At 35.7% G+C, this 19,343-nt stretch overlaps 1 protein-coding gene across 6 annotated transcripts in view; it reads right to left on the reverse strand.

Annotated features, from left to right (window-relative positions):
- Window positions 1-19,343, reverse strand: part of MCTP1 (multiple C2 and transmembrane domain containing 1) — a 793,635-nt gene that overhangs the window by 239,909 nt on the left and 534,383 nt on the right. The window lies entirely within an intron of this gene.

Here is a 19,343-nt window from a genome sequence, read left to right on the forward strand (position 1 = left end):
GGTTCAAAGTGTTGTGAAATTGGGTTATTTTATTATTATCGTTTGTAGCAGTAGTGTCAATTCAAAGAGAAACCTTACATACCTAACCGGCATGTAAAGATTCCTGTGGATTGCATATTGACTTAGAAAAGAACATTAACGTTATCTACTTTTTGTTATATTTCTATTTATTTTGTTAAATCTTCCCAAATTACATTTTAATCTGGTTTGGTTGCACCCCAGGATTGTTGTGAACCATAATGTTTGGCACCTCTTGTTTACAGCTTCCTTAAAGACAGACAGTGTGGTAAAGAGGATAAAAAAGTGATTTCAAAGTCAGAAGGACTCACGTTCAGGTCTCACCTCTGACAGTATAGGCCCTGTGACTTTGGGTAAATAATTTAACATGACAATGTTCTCAGCAATTCATCAGTCAGTGAATAAACATTCAGGAAGTACCTACAACACGTGAGGCACTATGCTAAGTGCTGGGGATACAAATAAGACAGCCCCTCCCTTCAAGTAATTCACAATCTAATGGGGAAAATAATAGAAAATAATTAAAAGGAAATAGGAAAAAACTGAAAAGTCTTTAAGATTCTACATCTCAGGGAAGGTGTCAACCTGCATTTGTAGATAGAATTTCCTTCCACAGGAGTGACCTATACTAATGAAATAACAGTCCTAGTGCTTTTTCCTGAAGAACTCTTTTCTGAACAGTGACATAAATCACTTAATCCTTAAACTTTAGACACTTATTATTCTTGTACAGTTACATTAATCCTTAGCTTCAGGCAGTATTCTCACCAGTGTCTTTAGCTGTAACTGTGTAGGACCACTGAACCAAATACCTCACATGAAAGACTTTTGGTGAATGAATTTACATAACAGCAAAATGTTTTCATGTGCAAATGAATTTTTTTTTTTGAGTGGAGGTATACACATTCAATGAAAATGACCCTGGATTATATCGAAGTCTTGGGGATGGCCTGTGGTTCATTGGAATTTTATACTGAGGAGAAGTATTTCATTTGTATTGAAATATATTTTTTATGCATTGGTTTTCCTAGCATTTGCATTGTCATACCTTTCAGTCGACTCCAACCATTCATTAGCCAATCAAGTGGCAAGGCTTGGAGTCCATATAAAAGTAAGCAAAAAAAAGCCAAATGACAAGAAACGAGAAAGTCCCAATTCCAACTAGATCAAAGTTAGTAGCAGTCTCCAAATATTTTAAATTGTTCATCCCTATCAATATAAACTTTTTTGAGCATGCACCCCTCCCCAATATGTGTATTTTTAATACATTATGTAATTTACTGTACTAATCATTATGTACACTATAAAACTTATTTTAAAAATGGAAAATTTAGAAATAAGGGAAAAATGAAATGACTCTTGCTCCTAAGTCAATAGGGACCCACTGGAGTTTGGGGAGTGATATGGTCAAACTTCCACTTCAGGAAATTTCACTTTGGCAGCTGTGTGGAGAATGGGTTGGATGGAGGCAGAAGAGAATTATAGGGAGACCATTAGGAGGCTCTTAACAACAGTCCAAGAAGAGGTGATGAAGACCTGATTTAGAGTGCTCACTATGTCATAGAAAGGTGTTGAGGAGTTGGAAATGACAACTTATTGGTAACTTATTGAACATAGAAGTGAAAGAAAGTTGGGATTGAAATATGATACTGAGGTTACAAACATGGTGACTAGAGGAATAGTGGTAGCCTTGATAGTAATAGGGAAGTTTAGAAGAAAGCTGAGTTTTGGGGGAAAGGTAATGTAAAGGGACCGAAGATGCGGACCACAACTCATCTGTGCTTGTTCATCCTGTGGAGCTCACTCTGGACTACCCATGATGAAAAAGTGTGTGTTGGGTTGGGGAGGTGTTAAAGTTTTTAACTTACCATCACAGCTCCAGTGCACAAAGTCTACCCTTCAAAGGGTTCTTGCCACAAGCACAAGGTAATTTGGGGAGTGCGGGGAGGGGGTGAGGATTAAGGATTTTTCCTATTGGCACCTACACAGTTGTTGTTGTCTGTGTCTGGGTAGAAGTTAGATTTTAATTCTCATCAGGACTGGCAAGACTCAAGTTGGGGAGGCAAGACCTTGCATAGCAAAGGGAGGGGGCAAGTCAGAGAGTATTGGGGGCAAGGAGAGAAAGGATAGGTGTGACTGATGTAGAAAAGCTCCAAGACTGACTATCATCAGAAGGGTGATGGTTGATCACCTACCCCTTAGGATCATGTCTTGCTTCCTCTTTGGAATTGAATTAGAAGCCTAGAATTCTATTCAAAGTGTTTTAAAAGGTTTACAGGTTTGTATTATATCAATCTCACATATTTGTTTAATAGAAAATGTGAGCCACTACTTCACAATGGAAGGGTAGACTCAGTTAGCTGGGGTACCTTCTTGTATAGCAACATATATACACACACATACATACATACACACATATGTGTGTATGAATGTATGTATATATTTTATCATTTTTTCTGACTACAGCCTTTTTAAAAATGAGATTTCCAGAAAAGTGCTTTATTCAAATAGACATTTAGATATGTAAATACATGGCAATGAGTAAGCTAATTATCTAGTGTTGAGAGAAAACTCCTTAAGTTCTTTAAAAACTTTGTTTATTTTTTGGAAATATATTTTACTTTAATATTTTAAGCACCTATGGTTTCCTTCATGTGGGTCAGAGTACATTGATGTTTTCATGAATTGCTGTAGTTGAAAAAATCTGTCACTTTGTGGCCAATTCTCTGACTTTTCCCAACTAATCTAGGTTGGTTCTTGCAAGACAGAACATCAGCCTTTAGCGAGGCCTAGCCTCTGAAAAGAAGCCTTTTCATCTTACAGGACCTGCTAGGGCCTGTATTCTGTTGGCAAACTCTTTTGGACTCCAGGGTAGAAGTTTTGAAAATTAATTTTTAAAAATGTCTTTGCAGTAAGCATAGAGTATGGACAGCAAGCTGTTAAGAACTATATCCTTCATTAATGTTATTACGTGTGTGTGTGTATATATATACATATATATATACATATATATATTATATATATATATAAAACCTATATCAGATTACCTGCTGTCTAGGGGAGGGGGGAGGGAGGGGAGGGAAGGAGAAAAATCTGAAATTGTAAAGCTTGTATAAACAAAGGTTGAGAACTATCTTTACATGTAATGAAAAAAAAATACTTTATTAATTAAAAAAAAAAAGAACTATATCCTTCAAGGCTAATAGGAACATATATCATCATGCTGAAGCAATTCATGGGACATCTTAGTGTACTGTTTAGAAGTGCAGTAACAATGCCCTTTATAGAGAGAAAGTAAATGTAAATACAAGGAAAACCTTGCCTGATGTTATCTAAACAAATGTAATCACACTAAGGCATGAGAGGCAATGAGGTGCTACAGTGAATAGAGTGCTAGGCTTGGATTTAGGAAGACTTGGCGGGGCAGCGAGGTGACTCAGTGAATAAAGCACTGGCCCTGGATTCAGGAGGACCTGAGTTCAAATATGGTCTCAGACACTTGACACTTAATAGCTGCGTGACCCTGGGCAAGTCACTTAACCCTCATTGTCCAGCAAAAAAAAAAAGGGAAGACTTGGGTTTAAATTTGTCCTCAAACATGTAATAGTTATGTGATTCTGGGTAAGTCACTTCTGTTTGCCTTAGTTTCCTCAACTGGAAAAGGGGGATAATAACAGCACTTACCTTGTAGGCTGTTCATGAGGATCATTTAAATAAGATATTTCTAAAATGCTTAGTGTACACACACATACATCGATATACATACATATGCTTATTCCTTTTCCTTACCCCCCCAATAAAATGTAACCAAAACCCAATGCAATACTGTTCAACCAATTACCTGATTATGAAATCAAATATTGTATCATTGTTCATATGGAACCAACAGCAACCTCCACTTTCAAAATTATTTCCTCTAATATGTTTTCATGCAATCAATTAACTATATTAGGTTAGTTCTTTCAAATCACTTTAAAGTCTAAACCTGTGTTTTTGGAAATTTATTTCATTACTTATAAATTTTGTTTGAAAAAATATATGCCATTTGAGATGTGGTTTGATAGATACTGAGCAATACTCAAGACATACCCTGGTAGATTGTGGGTTATTAGTGTATTTCTGCTGCAGATACTAGTGTTGAAAGATTTAAATGTATCATGCCATTAGTCCCTGGAAAGCTGAACCAATTCATAAAGATTAACCAAATCAGCCCTTTCTTTCCCCCCAAAGGTCACTAAGCATTTGGGAAGGTGTTCAGCCTCGAAAGGTCCGGCAGTCTGTCAAAGACAGAAATAAAAGTTGGGCAGTCTTGGGGAAGAAATGAGGAAGGGTGTCCTCTTGCTTATTTATAAAAATTTAATTTGTACTTCTATCCTATATTCATCTCCTGCTTTCAAATTTGCTCTTTTGTTCACAGCGTTACTTTCCAAAAATATTTAGAAAGTGTCCTGTCACAGCGTGCTGTGCAAGCAATAAACATGGGAATGCAATTGTAACAATTTAAAAAATAGCAAATGTATGGTTTTAGCCCTCCCCTTAACTTCACTATGAAATAGCTTAACACTATGGCCTTATTTTAAAGAGCTTCTTACCCACAATTAATGGACAGCACGTCTAGTTTGCTAAACGGTGATTTAAAAGACTGGATTGTCAGTCCCTAAATCTCGGTTGCCTTGATTAGCTGGCATTTAAATCAACAAAAACAATTGCAGAGACACTAGAGATGGTCCTAACCATCAATTATCTCTTTAATTATTCCTTCTTTTATCCTTTTAATGGGCTAGTCACTTTGTGATATTCTACTCTGCCCATTTAAAATATCTGAGGGATTGTATTGGCTGCAGCAGTACTAGAAAGAAGGACATTTGTAACCTGGCCTTCCATGGACCCAAACTCCAGAGAGCTTGGCTTTGTTCTTATTTGCAATGACTGTCCTATGCTACTGCTAGAAGCGTGTATATGGCATGACAGAGAAAGATGACAAGTTTATTACAGAACACGTAAGGTGCCAAAATAAAGGAGAAAACTCAGACTCTCTAATCTGTTCATCATGAACTCATTTGAACTTTTATAAGCATAGCAGCTGAGCTCAGTCTATCAGTCACTTGCCCCCAGCAAAACAAGCTCAGAAAAGAAAGGTGCTGTGATTGGGTGGAAAGGATACAGGGCTGGGAGTCAGGAGGACCCATAGCAAGTTCTGGCTCTAGCATTTCGTGGCTGTATGAAACCAGGTAAATCATGGAAACTCTCTCTCACTTAGCAAGCATTTATTAAGAGCTTATAGTTACCATGTGCTAGGAGCTGGCAATACCAAGAAGAAGCAAAAGAAAAGTCCCTTCCTTCAAGGATGGGGAGACTATAGACATACCCACAGACATGGGCATATGTGTATATACACATACGTATATTTGAATGTACATATACATATATGTACATACATATCATAAAATGATAAATGATGGTATTCTATCTATCACTCCAGACTAGGAATGAGCATATCCAGGAATAAGCAAGTTACAGATTTTTTTTCTACAAGTAAACTAAGAGGTTTAGCTCAATTAACTACCTAGTTAAGCAAATGTGAGTGTATACACTCCCCATACCCATATATATGTATGTGTATATATATACATATGTCTATATTTCATAGAATGATAAGTGATGGTATTCCCTTTACTACCACAGTCTAGAAATGGGCATATCTAGGAATAAGCAAGTTACGGATGTTTCTTTACAAATAAACTATAATTACTTATTTGTGTGTATATGTTTATGCACATATACATATATATGGTGTGTGCATGTGTATATATACATATATGGTGTGTGCATATATTTTATATAATCAAGTTACAGATCTTTATTGATTTACAATAGTTTTTGTTGTTGTTGTTGTTGTTTTGCGGGGCAATGAGGGGTAAATGACTTGCCTAGGGTCACACAGCTAGTAAGTGTTAAGTGTCTGAGGCCAGTGCCAGTGCTTTATCCACTGCACCACCTAGCCACCTGAATTTACAATATTTTTTACAAAAAATTGATAAATCATTTTACAAATAAAATCTAATAACTACTTAGTTAAGTATGTATGTATATATATACACACACAAAGTAGTTATTAGAGTTTATTTGTAAAGAAATATCTGTAACTTGCATATATATATACACGCACATCATATAGTTAATGTATGTAGTATACATAGTAATAGCTAATATGTTATAGTATGTGCATATATGTATATATATATGTATATATACATACACATACACAGAGTAAAAAAATTCCCCATTCTATATGGTAGTTCACTATTTCTTGTATAGTCCTCTGCCTTGTTCTTGTGTCTTAAGATGTCAGTGATTGTAGAATTCATAATAAAAAAGAAAAAAAGGATTTTACATTATTAGTGGGAGCTCATCTTGACTCTCCAAGAGATAAAGTACATGAGTTCATTTTATGGATTGGGGGTTCTTGATTTAGAGTCTGTGAATTTATTTATTTTTAGCATTATGATAACTCCATTTCAGTATAACTATTTTCATCTGTAATCCAGTGTATTTTACTTTATACACTTAAAAACCTGACTCTGAGAAGGGGTCCATAGACTTCACAGAACTGCCACAGCAGTCCATGATACATGAAAGGAAAGAGCTTCTGTTACAGATTGATATGGGTTTTTTGTTTTTTTTTGTTTTTTTGCGGAGCAACGGGGGTTAAGTGACTTGCTCAGGGCCACACAGCTGGTAAATGTCAAGTGTCTGAGGCCAGATTTGAACTCAGGTACTCCTGAATCCAGGGCTGGTGCTTTATCCACTGCACCACCTAGCTGCCCCCTGATTGATATGTTTTTAGTGTTTTGAAACATTCATTATTTTAAAATATAGTATTATGGGATCATAGATTTAGAGCTCAAAGGGTCCTTGGAGGTCATGCTGGTTTTTGCATGTTATCTCCCCTATTAGATTATAAGGTCCTTGAAGGTAGTGACTGACTTGCCTCTTTTTGTACTACCAGCAATTAGTACGGTGCCCAGAACACAATAAATACCTGATAAATGCTTGTTGATTGACTGGTGTGGAATTCACTACCTTTCCAGGTAGGCTGTTTAATTTTTGGACACCTGAGATTTACTTTATATTCAACTAAAATCTAGCTCTCTGTAATTTCTACACATAGAGCCTACAGTTTCCTGCTGTGGTCAAGGTTAAAAAAATCAAATTTTTCTTCCACAGGTAGGTGGTGTAGTGATAGTGTTGGCCTTATTGTCAAGAAGACCTGAAATAAAATCCTACCTCAGATAATTAACAGATGTGTGACCTTGGGCAAATCACTTAATCTCTCCCAATCATAAATTTCCTCATCTGCCAATTGAGGATAATTGCACCTATGTCTCAAGGTTGTTGTGAGGATCAAATGAGATAACATATATAAGGTGCTTTATAAACCTTAAAGTGCTATATCAGTGCTAGTTATTATTATTTCATGATAACAAAGTATTTGAAATATGAAATTTGAAATCAAATCTATCAGCTTCCTATCCACTGTCTTCTCTTAATCAGGCTAACCACCCAGAATTCTTTTAACTTATTGATCCTCATATAAAATCAGTATGAAGCCCAATCAACATTATCAGGTTTCCTTCTTTGAATAAACTCTACTTTGTCAATGGGGCCAGCTAGATGGCACAGTGGAGAGAGCACTGGCCCTGAAATTGGGAGGACCTGAGTTCAAATCTCACCTTGGACACTTACTAGCTGTGTGACACTGGTCAAGTCGCTTAACCCCAATTGCCTTAAACATCTGGGGCCATCACCAGTCATACTGAAGTACATCCTGCCACTGGACCCAGATCACTCTGGAGGAGAGAGTGAGGTTGGAATCCTTGTACAGCCCTCCCTTACTTAAATCCATTTCAGTGCAAGTCATGCCATTGCCCTGATGTCATGGTCCTCTTCAAGAATGAAGGACAAACAACAACAACCTTGTCAATATTCTTAAAATATGGTGCTTAGCATTAGACCTTCTATTCCATACAGGGTCCGTCTGACCATATTAATGCAACCCAAGTCCTCTTGCCAGCTGCATAAAGCAGTTTATTTTTACTGACCTTGAAGCCTATTAATCATTCCCTTCCTCCGGGTCCTTTTCTCTGGAGTAAGTTGTCCTTCCATCCTATACTTGTATAGTATATTTATCTGATCCATATATAGGTCTTTCTTTTTATCCCTATTAAATGTAATACTACTAAATTTCCATGTTATCCTGCTGATGGATTGAGAGTGATATGTTTCCTTATCCTCCAGTTAAAGATTTTTAAATCAATATACTTTATAGAGAATCTAAGGAGGTTACTGAGAGGGATGGAAATCTGAATCAGACCAGAAGTCACCAGTTGCTATTAGCACGTTTCACATTCATAAAATAGATCCCTTCATTTTTTTTAGGTAGATAATTGTCGGGGGGCAGCTAGGTGGTGCAGTAGATAAAGCACTGGCCTTGCATTCAGGAGGACCTGAGTTCAAATCCAGCCTCAGACACTTGACACTTAACTAGCTATGTGACCCTGGGCAAGTCACTTAACCCTCATTGCCCTGCAAAAACAAACAAAAAAACCCCAAAAGATAGTTGTACATACAAGGAGGTCTCTCCTTTATGGTAGTTTTTAACAAGGCACCAAGGACTGAGTGCAATGAATGAATCATTCTATCTCTAAAGGACAGCTTTTTGGAGACAGGGTAGCTCCACATAGACTTGAAACTGTGGGAAACTTTGTATTGATGTTGCTTAGTCTGTACCTGTTTTGTGGACAAGTAGATGACCCCTGTTTGTGCAAATCCTTGGCCTGGGCATTAAAGTCACTGAAAGACGCTGAGTGATATTTTTGCCTGCACACTAGAAGAGTTAATCCTGATCCATTGGAGGTGGGCTTTGTCCAGGGTCGTTTGAATGCTGACAAGTCACACAGTTTTCTACATGTGATATGCCATAAAAGGTGGGGGGGGGGGAGGGAGGAAAGTGACCACTTCTTTGTTGTCTCGTCTCTGAAAACAGAGGGGACATTCAATAGCATGGAAAGTAATTCAGGCCCATGGGGGCCTTTTATTGGGCCTACCTTCCACAAAATTAAGCTCTTTGGTTTAATTTCCTTAGTTGCCACAGTTTGAAATGACTATACTTTAATCTCTTTTCATTATAATCAAGGTTGCCATCTGTCCTTTCTCCTATCTGGAATTTCTAATCACAACATATAACAATGTTTTAGTTGAAAGAATTCCATAGGGTACATCAGAACAAAAAGCAACGTATGTCAGAGACATCTTCCAGCCAGTGTATTATCACTAGAGATTGGGGTTTAACCTTTGTCCTATTCACGGGCTGACCTAAACATATTTTAAACATCTGATTGGTAGAATTAAATTAACCAGCACTCTTCCCTTACTTCCCATTAGATCTGATTCTAGGGCATAACAATAATAGGGTGTTTTCCCCCCACTGTTTGCCACATGATGCTAAAAGTGAAATCTTAAAACAATATTTCCAAACTGTGTTCTATGAGACATAAATTAGGGTTCTATAAGAAAGTTTTGATAGAATGCTATTCCCCTTGAACATATAAAATGATCAACAATATTCTTTAGTAAAGAAAGCATCTTTTCTTTATAAAAATAGCCTTAAGTTGTTCACCATAAAGAATTTTTTTCCATTTAAACTCCTACAAAAACACTTTCCCTTCACCCCTATGCTGCACTGGGAAAACCAGGGAATCTTGAGTCAGGAGATCTGGGTTCCACATCAGTCTCTACTATATGTATGACATTGGGCAACTACTTCTACCTCCCTTCATTTTCCCCATCTATAAAATGAGAGATTTGTCCTAGATGACCACAAAGGTCCCTTCCAGCTCTAAACTAAGATTGCTCATTTATTTCAAGTTTGTTCCATATCCTCACACTTTGTGGACCAGAATTTATGGAGTCTATCAACATAACATTTTAGGCTCAATTTAAAAAATGAAATTACTTTGGAAAATGCTGTCCTGGAGAGACACAAAATTCCATTATGGAAATGTACGGAACTTAAGTATAGGGATCAGCTTGACCCCTCACTTCAAAATGGGAGGAAGTTTCCAGAAGTAAGATTATGATGGAAAATTTTCAGGTTTGTGTGGAATTAGATATTGTCTTGAGTCCTGATATTCTGGGACCAGAAGTTTGAAGTTTATTGTACAAGGAAAGAAGGATGTGAAAGGAAGGAAAAATGGGCCAAGTAGAAAGAAGCATTTGCACTGATAAAGAGAAAAACAAGTAGGGAAATATGAGAATGTTCTAACACCATGAAATAGAAGAGATGAGGTGACTGGTTACAAATATTGGTTTTTAATAGCTCAATGTAGTATAGAAAAAGCACCTAAAGATTTCAATTTTAATGAAATTTATTTAATAAAGTTTCCTAATGTGATATACTAATAGACTATCAGGATAGATTTCTAGTGCATGTTAATTTGAATAAATGATAAATTATTTAATATTTCATATTATTTTAATTTCTCTTTTGATATGTTTTAAAAATTTTAAAGACCACAGTTGGATTCAATGGGATTTAAACTGAATGTTTATCTGATATTGGACAGTTGAGTGTAGCATGTGATTTCAAGTAATCTTACTTTTTTTTTTTTTAGTGAGGCAATTGGGGTTAAGTGACTTGCCCAGGGTCACACAGCTAGTAAGTGTTAGGTATCTGAGGCTGGATTTGAACTCAGGTACTCCTGACTCCAGGGCTGGTGCTCTATCCACTGCACCATCTAGCTGCCCCTCAAGTAATCTTACTTTGATAGTTAATTCATAAAGAAATCTGTCCATCATGGAGTAAAAGCTCTCCTATTTATTCTTATTCTTGAAATGAGCAATAACATTTTAAAGTACAATTTTCCAAATATTTTTCTTTAGGATATTTGCATTTGTACCTTTATTATTCCACTTTTAAGGAATATGCCTTCATTTATCAGATTCTACTTTCATATCAATCAATCAATAAATATTTGTTAAGCACCTACTATGTGCCAGGCACTGGGATAAGTGCCAGACCAACTGTATTTCAGTATTATTATAAGTAACCCTAAATTTACAGTCAATTTAAGTAAATGTTAACATCAGAAGATGTCAAGTTACCATCCAGCTTTAAACTATGCACTTTTATCATCTGAAAATATTTTTTGAAGCACATAGTAAAATCCCAGGGATTCCTTACTCAGTTCCATAAATAAAGATTAATTATTTTATGTATGTTTCTTCTCTATCATTTATTATTGAAAATGCTCTTTGGTAATTTTACCATCTCGTATTGTAGCTTCATGATAAACTTTTGCAAGAGCACCATGAAAACAATTGGACCTTGTGAGTCAACACTTGTTGCAGAGGAATGTAATATAGAGAATTTCTGAAAATAAAGCCATAAGACTTTTCAAATTAAATTAACATATGCTTTAATACTTAATGACTTTAGTGCACAGATGAAATAGGGAAGAATAGCCAAAAAGAATATATGTGGAAAACAGTACAGGAGGAAGGAATGAGAGGTGAAAAGTCTATAACATACCAAAACCTCATGCCTATCTAACATGAATACTACTTTCTCCAAGAAGAGAGTTGGGAGCTTTAGGATATGACATGGAATAAATAACATCATAAACAAAAAATTAAACTGATACCATTTTAACAAAGAAAAATCACAAGGTTACTGATTTGGGAGTCATTCCTGAAGCAGTTTGTATAAAGTCGGACCACCAAATTCTTAGAGCAAAGATAAAAATTAATATCAAAGTAGAAGAATGAGGAAGTGTGAAGAAGTATGAAGACTTGTTATACAATTGAGGGAATTTCCATCTGATCTACTTAAACAAACTATTTTATATCAAAAAAAGGGAATAATAGAATAGTTGTCCATACAGATTATTTCCATTTTCTAAGGAAGTTTGACCAGTATAAATTAATCACCAAAAAGCCTAGAAATAATGTCAGTCAGTTATATTTGATTTACTTGCTGGAAAGAGGTATGGTGACTAGTTTAGAATATTAAATTTGTCAAATCATACAAAGGAGAATGATGGAATAATCTCTCATAAAAAGTGAAAGCCAATGGAGGTAAAAACAATTTTACAGAAAGCTTCATTAATGAGCTAACTAAATAAAATCATCCTGAAGGCATTTGAATATAAAACTGAAAGACAACAAAGAAACCCCAAATAGGAAAGATTATTTAAGATTTGAATAGGAAATTACACCATGGAAGTAGATGGAGTCTCCACATTTGGACTAAAATATCATCACCAAGTTGCTTCATAAGGAAGCAAAAATGATAATAAAGTAAACAAAGATGAGAATAACATTTGAATTAGATTATGTATTGTACAGAGGAAGTCCATTCTTGTGGCAGCACATTTTGAGAATGTTGAGGGGCAAAGTCCATGAAAGAGGGGAAGATAATTTTGTTTGTTAAAAAATCTCAGATGTTGTTACCAGAAAAGATGAGTGAAAGAAATATTAATTACTCCTGAATGCCATATCTACAATATTCACATAAGAATTTTGATATGCATACACATACAGAAATATAGAGCATCTTTGATGAAGATATGGGAAGAGAATAGTGAGCTATTGCAAATAATATTGTATAACATCCTTACAATAACTCAATTGACTGAGGAGAATAGATGACACACAATCCCAATGTGCTTATGTTTAAACTATAAAAAGGCAATTGATTTGGTAATAGTATCCTTCCTTAGATTCTTCTCTACCACAGTGTCTCCCAAACACATGTTAAATTCATAGAGGATTCTTTGAAAGATATAGCAACAGAAAATAACTGTGTTGGATGATCCTAGAGTTATTCAATTCAAGTTTGACATAAAATAACAAGATATGTTCACAAAAGTTGTTCACTAGTATCATGGAGAGTGACCGGTACATGGTCCTTAAGGAAGGGGGTTTCCTAGAGTTGATTAGGTTCTCCACATACTCCCGTTTGTAGATGATTTGGTGTATTAAGATCTAGAACGTAACAGAACTTTCTAAAGATCCATATTTATTCAAAAGAATTCAGCCTAACTATCCACACTGGAAAAACCAAGTGGATAAAGAATGTCTATGACACACAGTTGGATAACAACCCATAGAGTTGGATCACTAGTGCAAATATTTTGGAGAGACAAAACAAATAGAAAATAAACTGGCCTCAGAACAGATGGAGGAGAATGGCCTGATTACTTTGGGAATCACTGTGTGATGTGCTTAATGATCCCAATTATGTTTTAAAAAATATTTTTCCAATGATGCCACATGGCTACAAGTCATGGAATACCACAGTCTCCAACGATTTAAAGTTGTTTATTGAAATGCCAATGGAAAGATAGATGATGGGCATTCATAGATTGCAACAGAATGTCATTAATGAACTGTGCAAATGATGTCATCAAAGAGGACAACAGAGATATTGATTACAAGCAAAGAAGGTAGACCAATCATGTATTGCAAGTGAGTGATAACTAATGGACAGCCTCTGTGCTCCACTGATACCCTTGCAGGGTAATGAAAGTAGAGAGAGAGAGAGAGAGAGAGACTCTAAGCACATTGAGTAGACTCCCTGTGGAGGATTAATGGGGCTACATGTATAAGAAGCACATAGAATGAAGGCATGGATAGTTTGGAATTTGCATCAATGGAATTAGTACTAATGGCATTGATGAGTTCACTGTTCCACTGATGTATCAGAGAAGAAATGTTCATTCTCCTCAAATAACTGTGCACACCTTCATCCTTTTCCTCATGAGCTGATCAACCCAAATTACTATATTAACCTCTTTTGTCATCCTACCACAGTCTCTGACAGAATTCTACCTATATTTCTAAAGGAGTATCTTCTAACCATGTGGATGCCATATGAATCATACAAGAACTCAACAGTACCCTAGGAAGCACAAATCTAGACCCAAGACTCCACCATTACTGCCAGGCTATCTCTCTGTATTTTCCCAAATATCTGGTATCATTTGGTTTGGGAAGAACAGCTGTTCACATCAGTAGCAAAAAGGGGTTTTAGCTGTTGTATTAGGTAGTAAGAGAAAGGAGCATTTTTTCTTTTCTAGTGTGATTTAACATCTATGACTACCTGTTACCATGAAGAACAGAAGACTGACTCATTTACTTTCCTTATGATGCTTTGAAAAATGCTGCTATGAATTTCTTCAGGACCAGATTTAGGTAGTGTTTATTTCATAAATCCAAATAGCTGAATACTATTGTGATAACAAGAAAAGAACAGATCTGATGGCCTTTTGTCAAAATGGGGCAAAATTTCAGCTACTATGCCTAGTTATTGAGAGTGGTGAAGCTAGATTAAGTTATATAAGAGTAATACTATATATATAAAGCTTTCCTTCTTAAAAAAACCAACACTAATGCATACTGTTTATTGGAACTAGTAATTTTGTTTAAGGTATTATAATTTAAAGATGTTATTAACACACTAGCATTTAAAATGTGAAAAATATTGTGTTCAGTTCATTCCTTTTATTATTTTTTTTCATGATTGCCTTCTTAGATAATCTAGAAACTTGTACCATTGAAGTTCTGCTACAGTTGATATACTGTCTGTTCTGCTGCATAGTTAAAAGTAGGATTTATTTTTCTCATTGTTTTCTTCACATCAGTGAAATAAATGAAAACTACAAATCTATGACCATAGAGGATAGGACTATTTTTAGTAGATATTATCAATGAAACTGAATGTAGTTGCAATTTTGTGTCACACACATTTAGATTTGAAATGGCTGCAATTATGCACCAGGAGCAATCCCAAATAATTTTTTTTTCATCAAATGATGTGAACTGCACTTTGTAGGGCACTCTAAGAAACATTTACATATGCCAGACTTAGACTGGAGTAACTCACTGCACAGGACACAAAAGTTAATGGATTTTTTTTTTGAGATTGTATCTCTTCTATGTTCAGTATATGCACTTGGTATTTCTCCAATCATATATAATACTCTCAAAGAGTAGCACTCGCCCTTTTCTCTACAGCTGCATTTTCGATTCATTTTCTGAAGAATTCTGTGATGTACAGGATGAAGATACCAAGAATAATAAATCCAAATTGTGTAAATCTCTATACAAAATATACCTTTATGACAATCTCAAGCTGGAAATCACAGAAAGCCAATAAAATGCAGACAGCCTACTGATAATGAGGTCAGAAATACAAATAAATTTACTTTTAATGAAGACCGGAGGCACAGTAATCAAAGTGTTAAAAATTCATTTCATGCATATCTCATTTGCTTCTTAGCTGATATTTATCACGTAATTCTGTGAGAAAGTAGAGGCCTAAGATGCTCCAGATAAATGGCTCAATTAATTGTACAGAGGTAGACCTCTTTGAGCTGAACCAGAGCTGTGAGCTCTTTATTAAAAGCACTATTCTGTAGCCCATAACCTTGTTCCTTGACTCCTCTCTAGTTTCCAATTTAAACAAGTCCCCATGCGGCCTGCTCTAAAGGGCTTTGTCTCCCTGTCATTGTTAAGAGAGCCGAGGCATCCTGGAAGTGTGAAATCAGACCTCATGAGCTGAACGGTTCCCCAGGGAACGCTGGACTGCGCAGAAGGTCAAAGTCATGGGCTGGACCATCTAAAAGTGTCTGATCGCCGGTCTGTGACACAGCAAGTGGGGGGGGGGAAGGGAGGACAGAGGAGGACTGAAATTGAACACATCTTAATTAAAGCTCACAGACAGCAAAACAAAATGTTTTCTAGGCAGCCTGTCAAATGGAGCTTAAATTTAGCTCTGCTAATGAATCTGAGCTGCTAACTGTTATTTCTTAAGATAATAAGACTCACACAGAAGCTGATAAAAAACTGTAGCATGTCTTTTTTGGCTGTTTTGTTACTTAAATATTTTCCAACAATGAAGACAGTTTTCCTAAAGAAAAGCTTGGGAAAAATCTATGCTAATAAAGGGGTAGTAAACATCCCTCTTATTAACTAGTAGGTTTTCAGACTTTAAGGGCTGGGGGATTACAAATCTTTATACATGGTCTTGTTTTAGAAAAATGTGCTTTATTTAATAAGACCATTCCAATGACAGTATTCATTGTAAAAGGCGCTCTCTCTCTCTCTTTCTCTCTCTCGTTTTATGAAAGAAACAGTGCATTAGTTTGAGAAATCAATTCACCTTCAGAGAAGTTTTATATTAGTATACCTTTTAGTGTTGTGAAAGACAGGCCATCATTTGAAAGGGTTTCAGTCTATTCTCCCATATCTCAGTTTCTAAAATTGTGTGGCTGGTTTCCCTGAGGAAAAGATGAGCTCTTCCATGGGAGGTTCAAACAAACCCAGGGGAAAATGATGGGGAGGAGCTGAAGAAAAGAATCTCTTTCTTCACTTAGCTCTTGAAAGAATCAATAACCCTGGACTAAATATTCTTCAAAGAAGGTTCATCTCAATACGGATGAGTATAAATCTGTCTGTTGAAAGATGATTTTCAACCCTCCCATAGAACAGGAACCACTAGAAGTTATGATGATAAGTTCTAAGAAGAATTATTTCTCATCTCCTCAAGAAATCTCCCCCACAGGCCCTTCACCTCTTTTGAACACAAGCCTTTATAACATCCATGTTAAAGAACATTTGACCTAAGGGTGTGGTGACTAGTTCCATGTAATTCCCAAGTTACACTGGGGTCATCTGGTCTAAAGGTTTTGGTTTGATGCACAGATAAAACATGAACCTTTTCACTGGAAATCAGTTGTACTGAACAGTATTTTTCAGTATCTCTGAAGTTTTCCTAAAGAAAAATTTCACGGTCCAACTTTAAAAACTGAAGCACCACTTTGTCAGGCTGCTCACAATTTGACAGAAATTTCAATCCATTCTTGTGTCTTGTTCTATGCATGTGTATGTGTGGGAGTTGTAAATTGAGGCCTTAACCACCACAGCTAATCTCTCTCTCTCTCTCTCTCTCTTTTTCAAATCAGTATTAACCTTAATGATTTGAAGTGCACTGTCCAACACTGGGCTATTGAGACTGAAGAAAAAACTACCCTCAACTATCAACAGTTTATTAGGGGCTTAACTGAAGTGACCTACTGTAGTAGTATTCAGCTGAACAAGGCTATAGGCTTTTTGTGCAAAGGGAAAGAATTGAGGGTTTCATTAAAAAGTAATTTGTGCTTTATACTCACTCATTCAAAGGGAGTCTCAATTGCTCTTTATTCACACAGAGTTAATACAGTATCACAATGTTTCTCAATGAATGTGTAGTAACAAAAGAAAAATTTTACATTTTGAAAAGGAAAAATTCTTTGTAACTTCAGTGAGATTGATGGCTACTTAAAAGATTACGAAATCTTTTCCTCTTGTACTCATGCTTAATGATGTACTTTTTTTCAAGTATTTGGTTTAAACTAAGGAATTTAGACTTATAGTTTTATATATGCTTATATATTTAAATGATATGAACATATGACCATGAAGAAAGTGGAGCAAAGTTGCATAAGGATGGGTTTCATTAGTTTAAATTATCTAGATTTCTAGAAAACAATTAACTAATGCCAAGCAAGAATGTTATACTGAAACAAAATCATTTGTAATCAATCAAATGCAAAAATATACTTTATTCAGAGATAATATTGCTTCCATTAAGACATCCTATGCAATGCCACTCATATATCCCACCCCAAGTACATTAATTTTTAGGATACAAAACATAAATGTTTACTAAATACCTTCCCTTACTAATAAATCATTAATTCTGTTTCAGGCTACTTATTTTATTTTTTTAAAAAAGCATAATAAATATGACATGTTACTTTGAAAAAAAATGATAAGTTGTAATATTTTGGTTCAATAGGGATCTCGTAATCCTCTGCAACATATACGGTTGTTTTAAAAACACTCTTTTGTACAGGTCACAGATAAAGCTCCAGAAAGCTCCTTTCTTTCCTAGCTACAGCATTTAGGACCAAGAAGAGCTGGAGTACTTGAAAGGTCTGTTCCACACCTGGTCATCTCTGAGTTAAATATATGTCCCCCAATTTTTGCAATCAGCACAAATGTCATGATGACCACAAAAGGTCCAGGAGTGAATAAGGTCAAAGACTAAATTACCCCTTTGCCCCTGGAAAGCTCAATCTTCTCTCTTTTTCAATTCAGACTACATTAGATTATAAGGTCAAAACTGAGTGAGGAACCATCAGATTTATTTCTCCAAAAACATAAAAAAGGGGAGAGAAACCTGTGTAATAAAAATAAAATTGTGTCTAGTTGGATCTTGGGAAAGATTCTATTGTTATTCGTGTTAATTTACATAGTACCATTAGGAAAGGAATATCTATATTCTTCCACCTGTGAAAGAACATGTTCCTTAACTTCCATAGTGGCACACAGGGCAACCAGGTTAACAGAGTTTGCATATTCATGAAGTTTTAACAGCCATGACAGCTTCTCTCTGAGAGAAGACAATCTCATGTTACTGTATTCCACCTCACTATGGGCAGGTATCTGAGCCTTCAAGCACATGGTGCTAGTATAAATTTATCAAAATAATTGTACAAAAAAATTTTGTCTTGAGTTAAACCAGAAAATAAAATTCAATGGAAGAGAAATGAATTATTTAGAAAATTGTCTTGACAGGAATCATTTAATATAAGAATACAAGTCAGCACATGTAATAATAACAATAATCTCTGACATTTATATAGTGCTTACTATGTACTGCAAAGAGTCTTATATTATCTCATTTGAATCTCAAAATAACCATGGGAGGTAGGTACTATTATTATCCCCATTTTACAGTTGAGGAAATTGAGGCAAATAGAGGTTAAGTGATTTGCCCAGGGTCACAATGCTAGTAAGTGTCTGAGGCCATATTTGAACTCAGGTTATCCTGACTCCATGTCTGGCTAGCTGTCCCAACAAAACACATATTTGAACTTATGAAATCGCTTTGGACAATGGCCAACAGCTGCTGCTGCTGCTGCTGCTTCTGCTTCTACTACTACTACTTTCTTCATCATTGCTTTAAGACAAATCGCAAACTCCTAATTATTTTCATTTTACCCCTTCCTTTCATAACAGCAAATAGGCAATTGATAAGATGCAAAAGTAAATTCTGAGAATAACATTGGAATGCCTAGTCTACTCTCACTTGTGGGATATTAACAAGTTTTTTAATCAGTTCTGGTTTCTCAGGATCCATTTAACACTAGAATAATGAATGGTATCTACACTCATGAAATCTTTGTAGGCCCCCTAATGGTAGGAAAAGTGTAGTTCTT

The sequence above is a fragment of the Dromiciops gliroides genome, chromosome 1, assembly GCF_019393635.1.
Source record: "Dromiciops gliroides isolate mDroGli1 chromosome 1, mDroGli1.pri, whole genome shotgun sequence".
NCBI lineage: Eukaryota > Metazoa > Chordata > Mammalia > Microbiotheria > Microbiotheriidae > Dromiciops > Dromiciops gliroides.